Source organism: Ostrea edulis, chromosome 5 (genome assembly GCF_947568905.1).
Source record: "Ostrea edulis chromosome 5, xbOstEdul1.1, whole genome shotgun sequence".
Classification (NCBI taxonomy): Eukaryota; Metazoa; Mollusca; class Bivalvia; order Ostreida; family Ostreidae; genus Ostrea; species Ostrea edulis.
The window spans coordinates 72535142-72545921 of NC_079168.1; the positions used below are offsets into that span (position 1 = coordinate 72535142).

Consider the following 10780-nt stretch of genomic DNA (forward strand, 5'->3'; position numbering starts at 1 on the left):
CAAATTCTATGGTCGTTATAACGATCTAGTTCGTCAATACAACCTCGCATTGGGTCAAATGCTGTCTGACGTGTTTCATACCGATTGTTAAGCCGTTCTTGGCACACTGATTTTGACTGCGGATAACTCCGTTTACCTGATCAGGATATGGGGCTCACGGCGGGTGTGACCGGTCAACAGGGGATGCTTACTCCTCCTAGGCACCTGATCCCACCTCTGGTGTGTCCAGGGGTCCGTGTTTGCCCAACTATCTAATTTGTATTGCTTGTAGGAGTTATGAGATTGATCACTGTTCGTTATCTTCACCTTACACACATATGGCCACTCATCAAAGGTCAGATGTTTTGAGTATAGGTGTCGAAGGACATAGTGTCGCTCCCCCTTCAAAGGACACAGCTTACACTCCCATACCCTTCCTCGCTTCCCAACAGAAGTAACCACAACATCTGACATGACTGAACCTGTGAATAAAGAACTGCACAAGTTAAGCACAGTAATAAATACACACACATGAAATCTCATCATGTATCATAAAACACATACTGTAAAATATGTATGTAACATGCATCATAAACATGTAAATTTTTGAAGACAAATCTTCATAATCAAATTAAATGATAATGATATCCCTTACCACCCCAATCAGGTATCTCGCCTGATATCTACTTGATAATCTTTACCCATGCAGGTCGTGATTTGTTTTATGCATTATCCCAAACTACTAAAAAAAACATAAACACAGCAGGAAAAAGTATCTCACTTTTATTTACCCAAAACCAAGTCAAAATCTACAATGCTGATTTGAGTTCTCCTATAAGTCTCAACGTAGGGAAGTAATCCTCGAGCATCTGTCTGAATTTTAAAAACCAGCTCACTCAAGACTTTTAGTACAACACTTGGTCCAATATAAGCACTTCTAAACTTTGGCACTCACTGCCCCCAATCTTCTCATTCATTAGCCACACAATATCACCCACTGTATATTTGTGAACCAATGTTTTAGTGTTGTACACTTTTCTTTGTCTTTGTGTAGCTTGGTGCAAGTGTTTTCTAGATTGCATGAGCCTCGTAGAGTTTTGACCTAATTCCCTCTACGAATTCACCATAAGATGAGACTGCTTCACCATTGGAGCCTAATGCATGATGGGTTGCCTCATAGGGCATTCGAAGTTCTCGACCAAACATAAGTTTGGGGTAAGTCCCGTGGACTCGTGACAGGTTTATCTATATGCAGATGTAAGACAATGGAGATGAAGATCCCATTCATTATTAGCATTTGAAATAAAAGCCCTTATCATCCGCACTAGTGTACGGTTGAATCGCTCAACCATTCCGTTGTACTTTGGGTTCCTAGCTGTTGTTCTGGTATTCTTTAAATATATTTGACTCATAATTGAGACCTTGCTCTGAATGAAGAATCAAAGGACAGACATATCTGGTTATAATCTATTTCATAAAAATAGAAAAATAAAATCTATTTCCGTAGTTTTGAGGTCTTCACTGTCCGTCAGTAGGTCAGTTTTCTCATCAGCCATATCTCGACCCTCAGAAATGGCTACTGGCCATTTAAATGAGGGGCTCTAGCAATTGGGGGTGACTCCCGCAATGGCGATCCCTTCTGGGGACAGTCCCTCGCAAAATGTCCATTTGTCTTACAGTAGTAACACATCACCGATGCTCGTTTGTCATTTTGTTCTGTTCTCCTAAATGTAAAAGTCTGCTGTGGTTCATTCCGATCACTGTCTGCTTGGGGCTTGTTGTATTGTCGAATGTGCCTCACTAACTCCTGGCGTATTTTTTCCAACTGATCCTGAAGATCTTTGATGTTAGGTTGTATTGCCTTTGATTCAGCTATCAACTTGCTATATCTTGCAGCAGTTACATTAGCAGAGTTCTTCTCAATTTTCTGTTCTTTAACTTGACGAGTTACTCTGTGTTTTTGTCCTCTTCCAGTTTCTTCATAGCTTATAACTTGGAGAACAGGCTCCATCAATGTTTTCTGGTTCCTTCACATACTCGACATGAAACTGAGCATCCCTGTCTGCAAGTCCATCTAAAATCGACGCAGAAAGTCTTCATCTCTAGTTTCTGCGTTTCTCTTTGGATGTGCTTTTTCATGCAGTCGTTTCAAGTCGGCTGCATCATCTTCAATTTTCTCGCCTGGCTTCTATAGTCTGTTGCTAAATTTTGCAAAATATGTCTTCCTTGGTTCTACTACTCTGAATCTGTTATTTAATTCCTGAATTACTTTAGTGTAATTTTACGCGTTGACTTGGGGAGTTGTCCATAAAAAATTCTGCAGCAGCGTCATGTAATCGTGGCAAGAGTTCATCTAATCTCTGTAACTCTGTCCATCTTCTCCATTCAGCCGTCTCCTCAAATCTGACATGCCAGATTTTCCAGTCCTCTTTCCCAGTGAACGGTGGTATCTTTACACTTGACTACCGTGGTATGAAAATATCTGGAATTCGTTCAGAAGTATTGCATGTAGTATATTAACTATAGTCGTCACACTCGCTAATGCTTTCGCAGTTTCCTTGAGTGTTACCAGTTGCAGGGGCATTGGGTTTTAGTCCTCCAGAGCTTTGCCGACTTCAGTTCGTATCATCGCCGCAAGATTTACAGAATGTGTCATATCCGATATCTTCGGTTGATTTGGTCCGTTTCCCATATAGAAGTGAGATGGGAAGGGTGAGTAATTTTCTGCAAATGCATCACTGCATCCCTTGAATGTATGGCTAACATTGTGACCTCCAGATGTAGGTAAGGGATAGTTCGTTTGAGAACTTAAATTAGAAACAACCGGCATACTATGCATAGAGGAAACAGGTAAGTGACCTGTACATGTAGCAGGTATAGAACCAACAGAGCGTGGAACAAAGTGGCAAACGCTAGGAGAAACAGGTAATTGACCTGTATCATTTGCTGTGGGATGTAGATAGCCCTGGTGCTGATTATGGTACCCTACATTGGTTAATAGATGCGAGGGAAGAGTAGGAGGTATCAAGGTTGCAGGTGGTACGAATGGCATATGACACTATTTTGAGTGTGAAAATCCCTATTCTGGTGACTGACTCCGCGTATTTAGACCGACAGCCCTGTTAAAATGTACCGGTGTGTTATCGGAAAATGTAGCTCCTAGAAGTTGAATATGGGATCCTACTGGAGAGTAGTTTATACCCGAAGGTACATGTATGGAGGTGGTAGATGGTGAAACTGATAAAGGATCAGTACTTTAACAAGTAGAGACCATGTGTCTACAATTTCTTGCTGTAGGTGCGAAATAATGTGCAGTATGTTGCAGAAGTATTGCTGACCTGAGTTTCAGGTAGGGAGATTAATCTAGTCGTTGATTTTGCAGCTTGGTTTGTTCTGTCACTTCTCCATTGTCAGAACTTCGTAACTCAGTAATTTCGTTTGATGAAACAGAATTTCCGATGTGTAAATAGTTGTCGCATGAATGCATATTCAAGGCTTGAATATGAGTGGAAATAACTGGCGTTACCGTGTTTTTACAAGTAACAGGTACGTAACCCGTATTTTGAAACAAATCACATTTTCCCTTACATAGCTCTAGCAAGTTTATCGTTATTTCGGATATCCAACATTTCGGTTGAGCATCACTGAAGTGACATTATTTGTCGAAATGCACATCTGGTGCATCAAAATTGGCACCGTATAAGTTTTACATGAGACAGGTACACTATCTGTATTTCGTGACATAATACACGAGGTCGTTATTTTGCCCTGATCTTCATATAAACTAAATGGAACAAGTACGTCAACTGTATTTTCAGAACAATCGCATGTGACGGACATATCGGACTTTGTCGATTTCAGATGGGTATTCGAAGACCCAACTACTGATTCAGAAAATAAAAATTTCTCTTGCCCGTATTGTTGCATGTTGTCTCACTTCTGTTTCTTTTCTCTACAGATCGGGAATATATCCCTGGACTTCCTTCTCTGAAACTCAAGTTCATCTTCGATTCACGGTCTGACAACGCGACCCCGATGTTGGGAGACGGATGGCCACAACTACGGTGGTTCGATTTTTAGTCTTTCTTTTATTACCCATTTTCAATAAATGTATTCAGAATAACTTATAACAAGACTTGTTCTTGGATCAAGTATGGTATACGTATTTGTAGTCCCTGTGTATATTTACAATATATTTAAGGAGTAATTCGGTTCATTAAAACTCCAATAAAGTATGTGTATTTGTAATTCTAGTGTACTTTTGTCCCCCACCGCAACGCGGAAGGGGACATAGAAATACCGGTGTCCGTCCCACTTCACTTTGTGGACGCAACTCCTCAGAAACCGCTCAACAGATTTTGTTCATATTTTGTAGGATTGTTAGTCACAATGTGTAGTTGATCATATTTTGCTGCCATTTTGATTCGATAAATTTGACAGGAGTTATGAAACTTTGTTGAATTTGTATATGCTACACTATAGAAACACTTTGTGGACGCAACTCCTCCGAAACCGCTCACCGGATTTCATTCAAATTTTGTAGGATTGTTAGTCACCATATATTGCGCCGCAATTTTGATTCGACAAATTTTACAGGAGTTATGGGATTTTTGTGCTTCAACTTTTTTTTGCGGCGGTGGGGGGACATGGCTACATGTAGCAATCTTGTATCCATATGTTCAAGAAGTAATTCGACTCATAAAAAATGCTTTACTAATTCAGTTCAATAGTAAATGATGTCTACAGCATGACAAAAATTATACAGATCTCCTAGTCCCAAAGGTACAGTTGGGCTAAAGGTTTAGTAGTGGACTTTTGCGAGAAGGGCTGACTTTTACAATTTACGGCTGACTTTGACACAAGCTTAATATACGGAAACCCTTTCGTGACATATTTGTACATACATGAATAAGCGATGAACCGAGGCAATGTACAGAAATGTTAGTTGTCCAAAGAGTATCGAGTTGTTCCGGTTCCTTTCCATACTCGTACTATTTCTCACAGGCATTTGAGAAGCAGTAGACGATATTTGACAGTTGATTATAGCCGATAAATGGACTTTATTTCCAGTTCACCATGACGATGCGAGAGGTAGGACCTTGACATAGTTGCCTCTAATCGGTAGGGGTCTAATTATCATATTAAATCGAACTTTTCGCCGAAATTTTCAAGCGATGCAGCTGGTAAAACAGAACACTAAGATGGCGGCGTGATATACCTTGTGAATATTATGTTTACAGGAAGACAATTCTTTAACCCTTTCTCTACCGGCACATTTTAGAGGTTTTTAAAGACTAAATGACAATATTTTTACATCGAATAAAATCTGCATGTATCACGATTTGGGATAGGGATATGACATATAATTTTGTTAGGAATTGGACAGGGAATAATTTCTTATAAAGTTTGTCAAGGTATCCCATGACCTCAAAGAGATCTACGGGGTCAAAGGTCATATATGTGCACATTTTTGCAATTTTTTTTGTCTGAAATATATATATTACGACCCCTCTCACTAGATTAGAGTCAAAAATAGGAAATTCTAAATGTATGAGCTGATGTGCCTTTAAAAATACTACAAACGCATCACAATCAAATTAATCAATTTTATTGACAAATATTTTTGGTTGCTAAGTAACAGCACTCGTAGTACAATTTTGACCATAATTTGCCTTTCTACATACATTTGACACAATTTAAACACAATTACATTGAATGATGATTAGTAAATGTCACATTATTTTAAAAATATAATCTTTAAATAAATCTTAATCATTTTAAAAGGTTTTTAACAAAAAATATGATGAAAAGAATAAAGGTCAAAGGTCATAAAATGGAAACTTTGTACTTTATATACATTGTACATATCCATCATTTTCTAATAATATGACGTTTTGCCATTATGTTCCACTAAATAGAATAAATATTGCAACATTAAAACAAAGATCTTTATTGTTAATCTAAAATAATTTAATTTTTTGCATTCAAATATATTTGGTTGCTAAGCGACAGCAGTTACAGCACGTTATCAAATGTTATCAAAAAGTACTACCCGTTTTTCCTCTGTAAGTTCAACGCATACGAATGTTCAAGTACTTACTTTCAATCACTAGATTTAAATGTACTTGCATCATATTTAACAAAAATGTTCTTATATTCAACCTCTTAAAACTTATTTTTAGACATCATTCCTGATACACTGTACTGGGTTGTTCCGAAAGGGGCATGCATTGACCAATATCTGTCTATTGACTGGAACTTCACAGCAAACATGTATAAGATAATGCACGAAAATCTGGAAAAAAAGAATTTCTTAATACTTTGCCATAAATACTAATGTATTGTCAGAGCTTTTGAATGCTCAATTGGCTCTGTAAATGTTTTCTATAGCCAAGGCCCTCATTCTCTCACCAGAGGGCGCGTTACGCAATCTTCACATACACTTCTGTCAACGCTTGGAATCACGTGACAATATAATCACATGATATAAACAATTATTTTCGGTTTCCTTTCCCTTTAAAAGTTCAGGCAACAGGTGATACATCAGGCTTTTTTCATAGCCAACTGACACTTTAATAAGTGCATATTTATCATTTAGCTGTTTGTCTTTTATTTCACAAGTTTTATCGTATTTTTACAGCCTTTCTTACTTTTGATTCCATTTTACATTGAAATCTCCACCACGTGTATATTCTACATTCATACGCATATTATGAAGTAGTTCCAAATTTATGATCAGAAAACGGCGATTTTAAACAATTTACAGTAAGCATCAATTTGATTGCACCAAAAACATATCATAATATGACTAAATATTTAGTCCAAAACATAAATGTTGGATCAAAGAAACTTTTACAAGATTTCTGTAAAAAGCCGTTGACAGAGGTATAGTGCGAGGAGCGCACAGACCTCTGGGTAGAGAATGCCAAGGCCCTCTGAAAATCACTAGTATGCATTAATTACTTCTGAAATTTTATCAGAGGTAATTGTAGTACACATCTAATAAATGTGTTAGACGCACAGCAAGATTAATTTTGGTAAAGATAATCTTTTTATTATGCATTTTAGTATTCGTTTGAAACTGAAAATCACCGTCACAATATCGGTACTTTAAAACTAGTAATACCTGTACAATTCCTCTTCAGTGAGAGGATGCGAACTTCATTGGGAAGTATAATGACAATCTTTCCCCCTAGATATGACCATCTCAGCATAATGGTTGGTGGCAATACAGATGGAAAAAACCAAATCTTCTGTCAAAAACAGCTTCCTAAAATCTGCAGTTTTCTGAATAATCGGGTCCAATATCTGAAAGGAAATTGCAAATAAAATGAGTATTGGCCACCATACCTTTTTTGTCAGCATTTAGAAAACTTGTCATACCTTATAATTAGAAACAGAATAATAATTTTCCATTTTTTGTCTCTTTTTGTATGTATGTGATACCTAGTAATGCAGTAAAAAAAAAAAAAAAAACCCAGTAAAACACGCATTTCACTGTACCATGATGCCGTGATTCCATTTGTGAATGTATTATCTGGATTTATTTATTATTATTTATTGTTAACCAAAGGTATACAGATTTAGCCCTGTATTCAACCTCAAAGAGTCATACCAACTGAATGTCAGGTTGTCACTCTGAATGAAATGCCACAGTTCTTGGATGGGTGTCCCTGTGTCCTTCACATCAGCATCCTTCCACCGCATGCCTGGATTTGCCAGCAGACTGTCACTAGCGGACTATACCTGGGAACTTCCAACTAAATATTGGGATGGCAATACTCTTTTTAAAGATGAAAAGAAATCACAATTAAGAATTGTTGGTTTATGTTTTAAAGCAAAATATAAGTTTCATGGTAGCAAAGGACAGTTTTGCACTTAAGTACAGCTCAAATTTATTTAAAGATAGAGATGTCCTGTATTTGAAGTGACATTTGGTAGGGGATTGCGTACGTACATGTGTTAGAAATGAATGGAATAATTTATTATACATTGCAAGTGTAGCAGAGTGCGTAATGAAAAAAAAGATATGCATGATGTAGGTGTCAGCATTATGCCTAGCACATACATTGGGGGGGGGGGGGGGGGGGTACTGAAGAAATTCAGGTTAAAACCTACAGGATCCAGCGAAAATACTGCAACTCTGAGGGAAAGTATGTGACCCCAGATATAAAAGTAGAATTGAACTGGTTCTTCATGGTACACAGTGTCTAAATCCCCTTGCATGGTACTTTGATGGCGTGCGGATTTAGTCGAAATTAGAGAAAATCTAGGCAAGATCATAACTCATAGCATACCAGTACCAGCATGTATGGATCACATGTAATTTATGGTCATAAGCTACTCAGTGTATATAAAATACATGCATTTGGATAAAAGAGAAATCTATATGATTTTTCATTACCCTATCATAATCAGACTTTGATGTTACGTACCCCCACCCCCCACCCCCCATTTCGGCCCAAACACACATTTCGTTTATATTTCTGTTACAATATGAAGAAAATAATTCAAATTATGATAATAAATTCTATCATTACAATGACATATGTGTTTTCCTAACAGATTGTGTTTTCTTTTCATAGAAAGATAATTTTTAATAAACATGGAAAAATCCTGGAAAATAGCCCTCTAACCAGCGGCCATGAATGCCCAGTCTGATTAAAACCACACCATCCCCCTTCTCATTGTACACTAAATCCACCCACTTCTTACACTCGCGCGTCAGGTAAAGAGAGAATTCTGGAAAGGGGGGGGGTGTTAATCAGACGGATTGATGCCGGACCTGGACAGATTAAATGATGTCAGCTCTTAATAAACAATTGGGTGTTATTCACTTGGTTTAGATATCATAAAATATAAATATTTTCTTTCATGAAACGACAAATTATGGCATCAAATCGCGTTGATTAATCGTGAATTTTTCATAACAAATCTGCAATTTTTTTTTCTAGTCGGCCTATGTGGCTACATCAACTTACATGTATATGTTTATACTGAATGCATGATCGTTTGGGTCATCCTGCAACAGGAATTCCAGGGCATCTTCTTCTGACATCAGGTCGTTTTAAAGATGTAAAATACAAGCCTTCGCTGTGAGAGTGAAACTATGTTGTTATTTTCGTTGAAACGGAAACACGTGTGTTGCCCGTGCACACTTTCAGAAAACCCCGCGGGACCCGCGATCCCGATCACGGAAAAATAATAACGATAGGCCTATAGGCTATATGCGAACTTCTTTTTAGTTTTATTTGTTTGGCAGGGGGAAAATGATTACTACTCCGAACAAATATAACGTTTATATCTGAAATTGAAGTATTTTAAATTTACTCTGCCGATGTAACATTGTCAATAGGTGTTTTATGAAGTTACATGTAGGTTGTGTAACTGTTATATACCAATATTCGTTTTATGCTTTAAAAAAAAAGCAGAAAATACCTGGCTGATTATTTCATACATATGTGTATATTGCTTCAGTGTATCAAAAGGTACTGAATTTACTATAAGATGACAATAGTTTTCACCACTTTATTGTGCGACGCGCGTCGATCGCTTTTAGCGACGACGTTTTGTCGCTAATTTTAAAGAAAACCGCGCAGCATGTCCCAATTTCATTTTATCGTAATATAAAAACTACCGAGAATTTTAACACGAATAAGGGCCCATCAAAATGGAAATGTCCTCTACTTTTACAGGCTGTATTTACTTTTCCCTATTTCCATATATAAATATAGGTAAAACGCCGATATGTTTAAACATTGAGAAATAAAATCGTAAGAAAACGTACATGTGCAAAAAAATTGCTATTTTCTTATAACTTTGCCAGGCATTAAAAATAATTTTTATATCTTCTGAAAGCAGGGAATATATGCTTTTCAAAAATATAAAAAATATTGAATTCATAAGGAAAATAAAAAAAATCATATCGAGGGGGAAAATGACCTTGCGAAAAAGCGTTGCGTCATATTTAGACGAAGCCATCCTTCACTTTAAATGCTTTTTTTAATTTAATGGCTTTACTTACTTTATTGATTTTTACATAGTCAAAAAATAGAGGAAATTTCCAAAAATATGATATATAGATCATATATCTTATGACCGTAGTTTCAAAGATTTAGAGGCACTCCTTTTGCGTTGCCCTGTTTTTACGCGCCACCGGTCAAATTGACCGGTACGGTAGAGAAGGGGTTAAATTATATATATTTAATTAAAACGTCAAGGGTCTGTGCTATTTCTGTTACAGTAGAGTCTATGTGACCTGATATCCCCATATATTCCTACATGTAGCTCTCTGGCGAAGCAGTAGAAATTCCCTACATGCAAGGTGAAGATAACGAACAGTGATCAATCTCATAACTCCTACAAGCAATACAAAATAGATAGTTGGGCAAACACGGACCCCTGGACACACCAGAGGTGGGATCAGGTGCCTAGGAGGAGTAAGCATACCCTGTTGACCGGTCACACCCGCCGTGAGCCCCATATCCTGATCAGGTAAACGGAGTTATCCGCAATCAAAATCAGTGTGCCAAGAACGGCTTAACAAACGGTATGAAACACGTCAGACAGCATTTGACCCAATGCGAGGTTGTATTGACGAACTAGATCGTTATAACGACCATAGAATTTGCGAAATGCTGACTTCAATCGAGACTGTTGAAATCCCTGTACCATCAACTTGTTTGTCAGTAGCTTACCTCGATTTAAAAACTGACTATACCCAGAACAAGCTCTTGCATATCGAATCAGTTCAGATATATAAACACCATATGCAGGTGATAATGGAATATTGCTACATAAA

General features: G+C 37.4%; 1 long non-coding RNA gene across 1 annotated transcript; it reads right to left on the reverse strand.

Moving 5' to 3' along the window:
- Window positions 1–5229: 5229 nt before the first annotated feature.
- On the reverse strand, window positions 5230–9100 carry LOC125649086 (uncharacterized). The gene is made up of 4 exons (XR_008803065.1): window positions 8961–9100; window positions 7595–7762; window positions 7106–7287; window positions 5230–6274 (listed from the first exon to the last, which is right to left on the reverse strand). It is a non-coding gene; the product is annotated as an uncharacterized LOC125649086 (long non-coding RNA).
- Window positions 9101–10780: the final 1680 nt, after the last annotated feature.